Genomic DNA, 14,929 nt, shown 5'->3' with positions numbered 1-14,929 from the left:
CCTTAATGGAGTGCTAAACAAAGAATAACAAGAATGACACCTGCTACTACAAAAGCACACTTATGCATGTAGCTCAAAGTACTGTAAAGCAACTATGCAATCAAATCTATATAACAGACAGCTAACAACAAAATGAAAGGATTAAAACTATGGTTATTAATATTAACCTTCAATGTAAATGTGCTAAACATCCCACTTGAAAGAGACAGAGTGGCATGCTGGATAAAAATAGAAGACCCAACCATCTGTTGTATTCAAGAGACACATTTTACATGTAAAAACACCCACGGGCTCAAAGTAAAAGGGTGGAGTAAAATCTACCATGCCAGTGGAAAACAAAAAGAGCAGGACTCATTATTTTTATGTCAGAAAAAAACAGATTTTAAATGAATACAAATGAAGAAGGACAATGAGGGCCTTTACATAACAAAAAAGGGTACGATCAAACGAGAGGACTTAACTACCTTGTATGTATACATGTCTAACATTGGAGTACCCAGATTCATAAAACAAGTTCTTCTTGGCCTACAAAATACTTAGACAATCATGCAATAATAAAAGTAGACTCCAACACCCCACTGACAACATTAGACAGATTATTATGGCAGAAAATTAACAAAGAAAGTCTGGACTTAAACTTGACACTTACCTAACAAACATGTTACCAGTTGAAGGTATCTGATTTACCAGTAGCAAATTAGTATAGGTCTGCAACAACCTCAATTCTTGCCTCCTCAGAAGAAATAATTCGACTGAAGAGCATAAGGCAGAAAAAGAGACCAAAGCAAGTTTCAGAGCAGGAGTACAAATCTTTTAAAATGCTTTAGCACAGGAAAGAAAGAAAAGTGCACTTGGAAGAGATCCAAGTGGGCAACATGAAGAAACAGTGCAGTGTTTAACCTTGATCATAGAACTTCATATGCTGGCCCCTTTCCTACAATTCTTCCCTTAGGGTGGGCTGCCCACATACAGAGTGCCCATCTTACACTTGGGAAGTGAGCATGTGCAGTGTGTTTAGGAAATTGTACACATGCCCATCTGAGGCTTTTCTTTGCTTTTCTGGTGGAGTGTCCCCGGAAGGTCATACTCCATCATTTTGTTTATTAATGCACATGCCTAGGCTCACTAATCGAATACATGAGATTTTATTGGAATCCTCCCTTTGCTTCTTCCTGCCACCTGCATTCAATTAACACTTTAATGTTAACAGCTGTGGACCATTAGGAGATTGTCTCTCCCTGAGGCTGGCTGTCTATTATCATTTTTAGAGGGGCACTGGGATAACTTTCAAACCATCACCTGATCATCTGACATTTCTAGTAGATGAAGGGTAGGGGGGCCCTTCTCCTGCCACTCTAATGTTTATCTGTAACAAATATATACAGTACACTCCACCAAACAGCCTTAGAATATAATTTTTTTCTCATATGCTAATGGAACATATTTTAAAATCAACTACATGCTTGTTCATAAAACAAGTCTCAATGAATTCAAACACAATTTCAAACAGCAGTGCAATAAAAATGGAAATAAATATCAAAGAGATCTCTCAAAATTACAAAAATCCATGGAAATGAAACAACTTATTCTTGAATGAAACCTCAGTGAACATTGAAATTAGGGCAGAAATCAAAATATTCTTTAAAATTATTGAAAGTAGAGAAACAGCTAACCAAAATCTATCGGATGCACCAAAAGCAGTGTTAAGAGGAAAGTTTACAGCCCTAAATGCTTTTATCAAGAAGGTAAAAAGATCTCAAATTAACTATCTAACTTTGAACCTAATGAAACTAGAAAAAAATAAATAAACCAACACTTAAGCCAACAGAACAAAATAAAAACTAAAATTAGAGAAGAAATTAATGAAATGAAGATGTAAAAATCTATACAAAACATCAGTAAAACCAACTGTTACTTATTTGAAAAATGAATAAGATTGACAGACTTATAGCTAAAAAAAGAAAGAGAAGATACGAATAAACACAATCAAAAATGACAAATGTGATATTATAACTGATCTCACAGAAATTCAAAAAATCCTCAGAGACTACTATGAACTACTCTATGCACACAAATTAGAACATCTGGAGGAAATAAATAGATTGTTGGAAGCACACAATCTCACCAGGTTGAATCAGGTACACATTAAACCCTCAATAGATAATTATCAAAATTTGAAATAAAATCAGTAATGAAGAAACTACCAACCAAAAAAGGCCCTGGACCAGAAGGATTCACAGCCAGATTTTACCAGATATATATAGAAAAATTGGGCCGGGTGCAGTGGCTCATGCCTGTAATCCCAGTTCTTTGGGAGGCCAAGGCGGGTGGATTGCTTGAGGTCAGGAGTTGGTGGTCAACCTGGCCAACATGGTGAAACCTTGTCTCTACTAAAAATACAAAAAATTAGCCGGGCATGGTAGCACATGCCTGTAGTCCTAACTACTCAGGAGGCTGAGGCAGGAGAATCACTTGAACCCAGGAGGCGGAGGTTGCAGTGAGCCAAGATTACACCACTGCACTCCAGTCTGGGAGACAGAGAGAAACTCTATCTCAGAAAAAAAAATAAATAAATAAATAAATAAAATAAAAAATAAAAAAAAAACTAATGATAACAATCATACTAAAACCATTCCAAAAAAGTGAGGAGGAGGATTACCTTCCTAACTCATTCTAGCAAGCAAGTATAAGGCTAATACCAACATGTGGAAGAGACCCAACAACAAAAACTTCAGGTCAATACCACTCATGAACATAAACACAAAGTCTTCAACAAAATATTAGCAAACCAAATTCAGTTGCACATCAGTGAGTGTACTATGATCAAGTAGACTTTATTCCTGGGATGCAAGGCTGGTTCAACATACACAAATGAAGTGATTTATGACATAAGCGGAATGAAATAAAAAAAAAAAAAACCCACAGGTGATCATCTCAATAGATGTGGAATTTTTTTTTGATAAAATTTAACACCCCTTCATGATAAAAACCCCCAATGGACTAAGCATTGAAGGAACATACCTTGAAATAATAAGAGCCATCAAAGACGAATCCACAGGCAACATCATATTGAATGGGCAAAAGCTCAAACCATTCCCCTAGAGAAATGGAACAAGACAAGAAGGCCTAATCACACCACTCGTATTTAACCTAGTATTGAATGTCCTAGTCAGGAAAATCAGGCAAAATAAATAAGCAAAAGACATTCAAATATAAATAGAAGAAATCAAGCTATCTCTCTTTATGGATGATATAATTCTATACAAAGAAAATTCTAAAAACTCTACCAGGGGGCCCCTCGAACTGATCAACTACTGTAATGAAGTTTCAGGATACAGGATCAATGTATAAAAATCAGTAGCACTTCTACATGCAAACAAACAAACAAACAAACAAAATAAACAGTTCGGGCTAAGAGTGAAATCAGGAACCCAATCCCACTTACAATAGCCACAAGGAAAATGTAATACCTAGGAATACAGCTAATCAAGGAGGTAAAAGACCTCTACAAGTAGAATGACAAAACACTGCTAAAGTAAACCAGATAATGCAAATAAATGAAAAAAAAATTTGTTGTTCATAAATTGAAAAAATCAGTATTTTACAAATGGCCATACTGCCCAAAGCAATTTAGTGATTCAATTATATTCTTATTAATATTCCAATGTCATTCTTCACAAATTAGAAAAGGGTATTCTTAAATTTATATGAAACCAAAAAAGAGCCTAAATACACAAAATAATTATAACTAAAGTACAAAGCTGGAGGCATTGAACTATCTGATTTCAAATGATACTATAAAGTCACAGTAACCAAAAGAACTTGGTACTAGCAAAAAATAATAAAAATAAAAATAAAAAAACCAGACACATAGACCAATGGAACTGAATAGACAACTGAGAAATAAAGCCATAAACCTAACACCATTTGATCTTCAACAAAACCAACCAAAACAAGTAATGGGGAAAAGACTCCCTATTCAATAAATTGTGCTTGGATAAATCCAATAGCATAATATTAAGCCATATGCTTAATATTGAGCCTTAAGCCTTACTTTTCCCCATATACAAAAATTAACTCAAAATGGGTTAAAGACTTAAATGTAACACCTAAAACTGTAGAGACTCAAGAAGAAAAGTTAGGAATTATCATTCTGGATGTGGGACCTGGCAAAGATTTGATGATGAAGATACCAAAAGTAATTGCACAAAAAAAAAAGCAAAAATTGACATGTAGGACCTAATTAAACTGGAGAGCATCTGTACAGCAAAAGAAACTATCAACAGAATAAACAGAAAACCTACAGAATGGGAGAAGATATTCACAAACTATGCATCTGACAAAAGCCTAATATCCAGAACCTATAGAGAACATAAATCAACAAGCTAAAAATAAATAACCCCACTAAAAAATAGGCAAAGTACACAAACAGACACATCTGAAAAGAAGACGTACATGGGGCCAAAAAAATATAACCAATGCTCTTTATTTCTAATCATCAGAGAAATGTAAATCAAAACTATAATGAGATGCCATCTTACATCAGTCAGAATGGGCATTACTACAAAGTCAGATACAGATACAGGGGAGGTTGTGGAGAAAATGGAACACTTATACACAGTTGATGGAAAGCAGTTTAGAGATTTTTCAAAGAACTTATAACTAACATTTGACCTAGTGATGTCATTACTGGGTATATACCCAAAGAAATATGAATCATTCTACCATAAGGACACATGCACCCAAATGTTCATCACAGCACTATTCACAATAGCAAAGATGTGGAATCAATGCAGATGTCTAACAGTGGGCTGAATAAAGAAAATATGGTGTGTAGGAATACTACACAACCATAAAATAGAACAAAATCATGTCTTTTGAAGCAACACAGATGCAGCTGTAGGTCGTTGTCTTAAGCGATTTGACACAGGAGAAGAAAAACAAATTTCATGTGTTTTCACTTATAAGTGGGAGCCAAACATTTAGTACACATAAGCTCAAGGGATGAAACAATGTTCACCAGGGTCTACTTGAAGATGAAGGGTGGGAGGAGGGGGAGGATTATAAAACTACCTATCGGTTACTATGCTCACTACCTTGATGTAAAAATATTCTGTATGTTAAAGTTCCATAACATGCAACTTACCCATATAACAAAACTGTGCATTTACCCTGTGAACTTAAAATTAAAGCTGGAAACAAGAAATAAAAGAAATGAAATTGGAAACTGATATGGTTTGGCTCTGTGTCCCACCCAAATCTCACCTTGAATTGTAATAATCCCTAATTGTTATAGAAGGGACTTGGTGGGAAGTAGTTGAATCATGGGGGAACTTTTTCCAATGCTGTTTTCATGATAGTGATTATAGAAACAGACTACTACAGGGGCATTGCTCCTGACTGTAGAGGAATAAAAAAAATGACAAACGGAGAATACTATGCATAATTGTATTCCAAAAAAATCCACAACTTAATGTAAATAAATAAATTCTAGAAAATCCACTCTATTAATACCGACTCATGAAGAAATAAGAAAATATCTGAATACACCTGAGATAAGTAAGGCAATTGATCAAAAATCTCTCAAAAATAACAAAAACAAACTCAGGAACATACAATTTCACTGGAGAATTCAATCAAACATTTAAATAATTAACACTAATATTTCTCAAAAAAATTTAAGAGGAGGGAACACTTAGAGCCACATTCTATGAAGCCATTATTACCCTGAAAACAAACCAGACAACATCACAAGGAAAAAATTACTACAGATTAATATTCGTTATGAATGCTAATATAAACTACTTCAATAAAATATTAGCAAACTGACGTTCTCTGTTAAAAGAAAACAGAGAAAATATTTTTGACAGATTCGTAATCATGTATTGGATATGACAAAGGTACCAAGGAAAAGTAGATAAACGGATTTCATCAAAATCAAAAACTTAATTCCATCAAAAGGCATTATTCTTTAGTCGTGAAAAGGCAACCTATAGAATGTGAGAAAACATTTGCAAATGATATATTTTATAAGACATCAATATCCAGAATATCTGAAGAACTCCTGCAAAGAAAAAAAAAGAAATAAATAAAGCAACTAAACTCAAAAATTGGTAAAATCTTGAGTAGTCATTTTTAAAGAAGGTAAACAAATGGTCCATAAGAATGTTTAAATATTTTTACTATCAGTAGCCACAGCAGGAATGCAAATAAAAACAATAAAATACCACTTCACAACACCTAGGAAGGTAAAAATTAACTAGTGTTGTCAATAACTTGGAGAAATTGAAAATCTTAAGATTTCTGGTAGAATATAAAATATCACAGAAAATGTGTAAAATTGTTGATGTCTGAAAATGTTAAACACATAATTACCATATAGTGTATAAATTACACACCTAGTTATATAACACTCAAAATAACTGAAAGCAGGAACTAAAAGAGATATATGCAGGGTAGTGTTTGTAGCAGTTTGTTTTACAATAACTGAAAGGAGGAAACAATCCATATTTCTATCAACAGATTAATAGATAAAATATTCATGGTATATACACACAATGGTATATACATACAATAAATATACACATACAATGGAATATTATTCAGCCTTGAAAATAGTGAAATCCTAAAAGATGCTTCAACATAGATGAACCTCGGAAAAATTATGCTGAGTCAAATAAGCCAGAGACAAAATGACAAATATTACATAATTTCACATATATAATATACCTATAATAAGCAAATTTATATAGTTAGAAAGTAGATTAGCAGTTAGTATGAGATATGGCAAGGGAGGAATGGAAAGTCATTGTTTAATGGTTACACAATGTTTGATTAGGATGGAGAAAAAGTTCTAAAAATGAGTTGTGATATGGGTTGTAGAATATTTTGAATGTATTTAATGCTACTAAATTATGCACTTAAAATAAGTAAAATGGAAAATTACATTTTGTGTATATTTTACCAAAATATTTTTAAAATTAAGGCAATCAAGGAATTGTGAACACAATATTTGGTGGTATTAAAAACTTCTAGGGTTAGAGTAGGGGTGAAGCAAGATGGCTGCTATGGTTCGGCTCTGTCCCCACCTAAATCTCATCTTGAATTGTGACTCCCATGATTGCCCTGTGTTTTGGAAGGAACTCAGTGAAAGGTGATTGAATTATGGGGGTGGGTCTTTCCTGCACTGTTCTTGTGATAGTGAATGAGTCTGATGAGATCCGATGGTTTTAAAAATGGTAGTTTCCTTGCTCAAGCTCTCATTTTGCCTGTTGCCATCCACGTAAGATGTAACTTGCTCCTCCTTGCCTTCTGCCATAATTGTGAGGCCTCCTCAGCCATGTGGAATTGTAAGTCCAATAAACCTCTATTTTTTTTTTTTGTAAATTACCCAATCTCAGGTATGTTTTTATCAGCAGTGTGAAAATGGACTAATACAATGGCTAAATAGAAAGCGGCAATGATTGTCCCCTTTCTCCACAAGGACACCAATTTAACACCTACCTACAAAACAAACAAACAAGAAAAAAACCTTTGTAAAACCAAAAATCAGATGAGCATGCACAGTACCTGGTTTTAAGTTTATATCACTGAAAGAGACACAAAAGAGGGTAGAAAAGACAGTCTTAAATAACTGATGCCACCACTCCCGCATACCGTGGAAGCAACCACATGATGAAGACAGATATTCTGTTTGTTTGATTGGCATACGGAGAGTGCAGTAATTGTAATAAATTGCATTGAACTCAGTGCTGCTGTGTTACAGCAGAAAGCAAAACTTGATTGAACTTAGCTGGCATGCACCCATGGAGGGAGTATTTAAAACAGTCCTAGCCAGAGGGGAATCACCAATCTCAGCAGTCAGAACTTGAGTTCCACCAAGTTTGCCACCGCAGGCTAAAGTCCTCTGGAGCCCCAAATAAACTTCAAAGGCAATCTAGCCCATGACTGCAACTCCCAGGTGAGTCCAAGTACTGAACTGATCTCAGAGTTAGTGGACTTGTGGGGCATGTGACCTACTGAGTCACCAGCCAGGGAAGCTGAGAAAGTGCTTGTGCCAACTCTCCACCAACTCCAGGCTACACAGCTCACAGCTTCAAAAAATACTCCTTAATTCTACTTGAGGAGAGAAGAGCGAAGAGTAAAAATGACTTTGTCTTGCATCTTAGACACCAGCTGAGCCACAGAAGGATAGGGCTCCAGTCAAGGTCATGAGGTTCCCTCTCCAGGACCTAGCTCACAGATAACATTTCTAGAAGCATTCTGGACCAGAAGAGAAACCATTGTCTTGAAGGGAAAAAATTCAGTTCTGGCATGAGCATCACATGCTGACTAAAGAGCCCTTGAGCCCTGAAAACCAGTAGTGGTAACCAAATAATATGCCACGAGCCTTCGGTGAGACTCTGAGACATACTGGCTTCAGATAAGATTCCATATTCCCAGGTGTGGTAGCTATGGGGAGAGACTCTTTCTGTTTCAGAAAAGTGGAAGAAAAAGTAAAGGAGACTTTGTCTTAAAACTTAGGCAGTAACTTGACCACTGTGTGGTAGAACACCAAAGAGGATATTAGGCTCTCCAAATACAAGACTTGGTTTTTGGATGGAATTTCTGGACATTTCCTTGTCCAGAGAAGAGTCTAGTGACCTGAAAAGTGAGTCTCAAGCCAGGTAGCAACCACCACAAGTTGATTGAAGAGCCCCTGTTTCTTAAGAAAACACTGGCAGTAAGCTGGCCATACTTGCCATTGGACTGTGGTGGTGATGGTCATGGGTTGAGGCTCCTCTCCCTGTGGAAAGAGGGAGGAACATTGAGAAGGTCTGAATCCTGTGGTTTGATTGCCAGCTAAGCCACAACAAAATAGAACACCAAGTAGACTTTAAGGCCTTTCACTCCACTCTCTGGCTGCCAGACAAACCTCTGGATCCATTCAAGGACTATGGGAACTTGGTGACTTGAAGGGAAGAATATAAGCCTTGTTGGCTTCACCAAGTGCTGATTGTGGAGCGCCCCAAGGCCTGAGCAAACATAGGTGCCAGTCTAGTTGTAGTTACAGTGGGCCTTGGCTAAGATCCAGTACTCTGCTGGCTTCTGGTATTTCTAAGCAAAGTCACAATGGTGGTGGCCACAGGGCTGCTTGTGTCACTGCACCTCAAGCTCCAGGCAGCTCAGAACAGAGAGAGAAACCATTTGTTTGGGATAAAATAAGGGAATAGAACAAGTGTTTCAGCCTGGTAATCCCACGAATTCTCCATATTTATTAAGACATTCAAGGTAGTGTCTCTAGGAGTCTGGAATAACCAGAGCATTATCGGGATTGAGGTACCCCCTAATGCAGATGCAGCTTAGGTCACAAGAACCAAGTCATTTTGAATACCTGGAAAGCCTTCCCAAGAAGGACAGGTATAAACAAACCCAAACTGTTCAAAAAAAAAAAAAAAAAAAAAAAAAAACCTAATCCTTCAATGCCCAGACACAGACAAACATTCACAAGTATCAAGATGATAATGACCTAGGCAAATGAACTAAATAAACACCAGAAACCAATCCTGTAGAACCAGAGATATGTGAACTTTCACACAGAGAATTCAAAATAGGTGTGTTAAGGAAACTCAAATAAACTCAAGATAACACATAAAAGAAATTCAGAATTCTATCAGATAAATTTAACAATAATATGAAAATGATTTAAAAAATCAAACAGAATTTCTGGTGTTGAAAAATAAAATTCATATACTGAAGAATACATCAGAGTCTTTAAATAGCATAATTGATCAAGCAGAAGAAATAATTAGTGAGCTTGAAGACCAGCTACTTGAAAATAAACAGCCAGAAGAGACAAAAGAAAAAAAAATAAAACAACGAAGCATGGCTACAGAATATAAAAAATAACCCCAAAAGAGCAAATCAAAGAGTTATTGGCCTTGAAGAGGAGGTAAAGAAAAAGACAAGGGTACAAAGGTTATTCAAAAGTGTAATAACAGAGAAGATCCCAAACCTAGAAAAAGATATCACTATCCACATATAAGAAGGTTATAGAACACCAAGCCGATTTGACCCAAAGAAGACTGCCTCAAGGCATTTTACAATCAAACTCCCCAAGGTCAACAATAAAGAATGGCTTCTAAAAACATCAAGAGAAAAAAAAAAAAAAGAAGAAGAAGAAGAATGGACAATATGACTGGCAGCAGATTTTTCAGGCCAAGGCCTTTTAGGCTGGGAGAGAGTGCATGACATATTAAAAGTCCTCTATACTATAATAGTACATCTGGTGAAAGTATTCCTCAAACATGCAGAACAAATAAAGACATTCTCAGACAATCAAAAGCTGAGGGATTTCATCAACACCAAGACTGTCCTGCAAGAAATGCTAAAAGGAGTACTTCTATCAGAAAGAAAAATGCATTAATGAGCAATATGAAAACATTTGAAGGTAGAAAACTTACCAATAATAGCACACACAAGAAAAAAATAATATTGGAACATTGTAACTGTGTTGTGTAAACTACTTTTATTTTAGGTAGAAAGAATAAGCGATGAACCAATTAAAATAATATTTAAAGCAAGTTTTCAAGACATAGACAATACAATAAAATATAAATAGACACAACACGTTAAAATGTGCGAGGACAAAGTTAAAGTGTAGAGTTTTTATTATTTTTCTTCTACTTTGTATGTACAAACAGTGTTAAGTGTCATCAGCTCAACATAATGGGTTATAAAATAATATTTGCAAGTCTCATGGTAACCAAAAAACAAAAAGCATACAAGAAGTACATAAAAATTAAAATGAAAAAATTAAATAATAATATCAGAGAAAACCATCTTCAATTAAAAAAAGGCAGAAGAAAAAGAAAGAGAAAGTAAGAAAGAAGGGAAGACCAGTAATCAACCAGAAATCAAATAACAAAATGGCAGGAAGAAATCCTTACATATCAATAATAATATTGAATGTAAATGGACTAAGCTAGCAAATAAAAAGTCATGGGGATGCTGAGTGAATGAAAACAAGAACCAAGGATGTGTTCCCTACAAGAAACAGACTTCACCTATAAAGACACACAGAGACTGAAAATAAATGGAAGTAAAAGAAATATCCCATGTCAATATTAACCAATAAAGAGGAGGAGAAGCTAGCTATGCATATATCAGACAAAGTAGGTCTCAAGACGAAAACTTTCAGAAACAAAGAAGGTCACTATATAAAGATAATGGGGAAAATTAAGCAAGAAGGTAATAACAATTATAAATATATATATGCACTCAACATAGGAGCACAAAGATATATAAAGCAAATATTAGAATTAAAGAGAAAAATATAATCTAATACAATAATAGCTGGAGAATTCAACACTTCATTTTCAGCATTGGACAGACAGATCTTCCAAACAGAAAATAAACAAAGAAACATCATATTTTATATGCACTACAGAACAAATAGACCTAAAAGATATTTACAAATTATTTCATCCAATGGCTACAGAATACACATTCTTTTCCTCAGTATATGGATCATACTCAAGGATAGATCATAAGATATGCCACAAAACAAGTCTTAAAACATTCAAAAAATTTAAAATAATATCAAGTATTATCTGTAATCACAAAGGAATAAAATTAGAAATCAATAACCAGAGAAATTTTGAAAACTATACATACACATGAAAGTTACACAACATTCTTGTAAATGACCAGTGGGTCAATGAAGAAATTAAGAAGGAAATTTAAAAATTTATTGAAACGATTGATAATGGAAACACAACATACTAAAATCTATGGGATACAGTGAAAGTAGCACTAAGAGGGAAAAATTTAAATGAAGGAAATAACATAAAATGTCAATGAAACAAAAAGTTGATTTTGTTAAAAGATAAGCAAAATTGATGAAAGTTTATCCAGAATACGAAAATAGTAAGAAGATCCAAATAATAAAATGAGAGATGAAAAAAGAGGCATTAAAACTGATACTGCAGAAATTCAGAGGATTACTTGTGGCTACTATGAGCAACTATATGCCAATAAACTGGAAAATTTAGAGGAAATGGATAAATTCCTAGACACATACCTCCTACCAAGACTGAACCATGAAGAAATTTAAAATGTGAACAGACCAATAATAAGTAATGAGACGGAAGCTGTAATAAAAAGACTCAAAACAAAGAAAAGTCTGGGATCCATTAGCTTCATTGCTGAATTTTACTGGGCATTTAAAGAATTCTATAATACCAATTCAACCCAAATTATTTTGAAAAACAAAGGAGAAGGGAACACTTCCAAACTCACTGTGTGAGTCCAGTATTGTCCTGATATCAAAAGCAGAGAAAGACACAGAAAAAAAAAAAAAAAAAAAACTAGAAGCCAATGTATATCCCCGATGAATATTGAAGAAAAAATCTTCAACAAAATACTAGCGGACTGAATTCAACAATACATTAGAAAAATAATTCATCATGGGATTTATCCTCAGGATGCAAGTATGGTTCAATATATACAAATTAATCAGTGTGATACATCATATAGTAGAATAAAGGACAGAAACCATATGAATATTTTAACTGATGTATTATAGAAAAAGTATTTGATAATATTCAAAATTCTTTCACAATCAAAACTCTCAAAACACTTATTATTAAAGGAACATACCTAAACATAAATGAAAGCCATATATGACAGACACATAAACAGTATCATTTGGAATGAGGAAAACCAGAAAGCCTTTCCTCTAAGGTCTGCAACAAGACAAGGATATTCACTGTCACTACTGTTTTTCAACATGGTACTAGAAGACTTATTTAGAGCAATCAGACAGGAGAAAGAAATAAAGGACAGCCAAATTAGAAAGAAAGAAGTCAAATTATTCTTGTTTGCAGGTGATATGATCTTATATTTGAAAAAAACCTAAAGAATCCACCATGAAACTATTCCAACTGATAAATTCAGGAAATTCACGGTACACATTATTAATATACCAAATTACTACCATTTCTACATGACAACAGCAAAAAAGTCCGTGAAAGAAATCCAGAAAGTAATGCCATTTACAATAGCTACAAATAAAACAAAATGCCTAGGCATTCTTTTGATCAAATAAGTGAAAGATCTCTACAATAAAAACTATAAAATACTGATGCTAGAAAGTGAAGAAGATACAAAAATGAAAAGATATTTCATTTTCATGGATTGGAGAATTCAAAACTTTAAAAATGTCCATAATAACCCAAACAATCAACAGATTCAATGCAATTCCTATTAAAATACTGATGACCTTCTTAACAAAAATAGAAGAAATAATCTAAAAATATATATGGAGTAACAACGACACTGTAGCCAAAGCTATCCCAGGTTAAAAGAACAAAACCGGAGGAATCATGCTACCTGACTCTAAATTATACCACAGAGCTATTCTAACCAAAACAGCATGGTACTGCCATGAGAAACAGACACATATATCAATTGAACAGAGTACATAATCCAGAGTTAAGTCCATTCATCTACAGTAAACACATTTTTGACAAAGATGCCAAGAATATATATTGGAAAAAGGGCAGTATCTCCAATAAATGGTGTTGGGGAAACTGAATGTCCATATGCAAATACCTAAACTACACCCCATCTCTCCCCATATATCAAAATAAAATCAAAATGGATTAAATACTTAAATCTAAGACTTCATCTATGAAATAGATTGAGAAACTCTCCATGACATCAGACTGGGCAAGTATTTCTTGAGCAATATCCTGTGAGAACTGACAACCAAAACAAAAATGGACAAATGAAATTACATTAAGTTAAAATTCCTCTGCACAGTAATGAAAACAATTAACAAAGTGAAGAGACACCCCACAGGATGGGAGTAAATATTTGCAAAGTATTCATTTGACAAAGGATTAATAATTACATTGTATAAGGAACTCAATCAACTCTACAGAAAAATATAATAATCCAATTTTTAAATGAATAAAAGATCTGGATAGACAGTTCTCAAAAAATACATGCAAATATTAAACAGTTATATGACAAGGTGCTCAATAGCGTTGATCATCAGGGAAATGCAAAGACTACAGTGAGATATTATCTTACCCCATATAAAATTACTCTTATCCAAAAGTCAGGCAATAACAAATGCAGGTAAGAATGTGGAGAAAAGGGATCCCTTGTACATTGTTGGTAGGAATGTGAATTAGTACAACCATTATAGAGAACAATTTGGAAGTTCCTCAAAAGGTTAAAATAGAGGTACTATATGATTCAGCAACCTCACTGCTAGGTATATACTCAAAAGAAAGAAAATAAATATGAAAGAGATATCTGCACTCCCATGTTTATGGCAGCACTATTAATAATAACAAATATTTGGAAGCCATCTAAATGTTCATCAACAGATGAATGGATAAAAAATGTACTATATTTATACAATGGAGTACTATTCAGCAACAAAAATAATTAGAATCTGTCATTTGTAACAAAATGAATGGAACATGTGGTTATTATGTTAAGCAAAATAAGCCAGGTATAGAAAGGCAAGCTTCATACTTTCTTATTTATTTATTTATTTATTTATTTATTTATTTATTTATTTTTCCATAAGTTATTGGGGTAAAGGTGGTATTTGGTAATATGAGTAAGTTCTTCAGTGGTGATTTGTGAGATTTTGGTGCACGCTTCACCCGAGCAGTATACACTGCACCATATTTCAGTCTTTTATCCCTTGTCGCCCTCCCACTCTACTCCCCAAGTCCCCAAAGTCCATTGTATCACTCTTACACCTTTGTGTCCTCATAGCTTGTCTCCCACATATCAGTGAGAACATACAACGTTTGGTCTTCCATTCCTGAGGTACCTCACTTAGAATAATAGCCTCCAGTCTCATTCAGTCATTGCAAATGCTGTTAATTCATACCTTTTTATGGCTTCATAGTATTCCATTATATAT

The sequence above is a fragment of the Macaca nemestrina genome, chromosome X (assembly GCF_043159975.1).
Source record: "Macaca nemestrina isolate mMacNem1 chromosome X, mMacNem.hap1, whole genome shotgun sequence".
NCBI lineage: Eukaryota > Metazoa > Chordata > Mammalia > Primates > Cercopithecidae > Macaca > Macaca nemestrina.
This window is presented reverse-complemented; position numbering follows the sequence as displayed.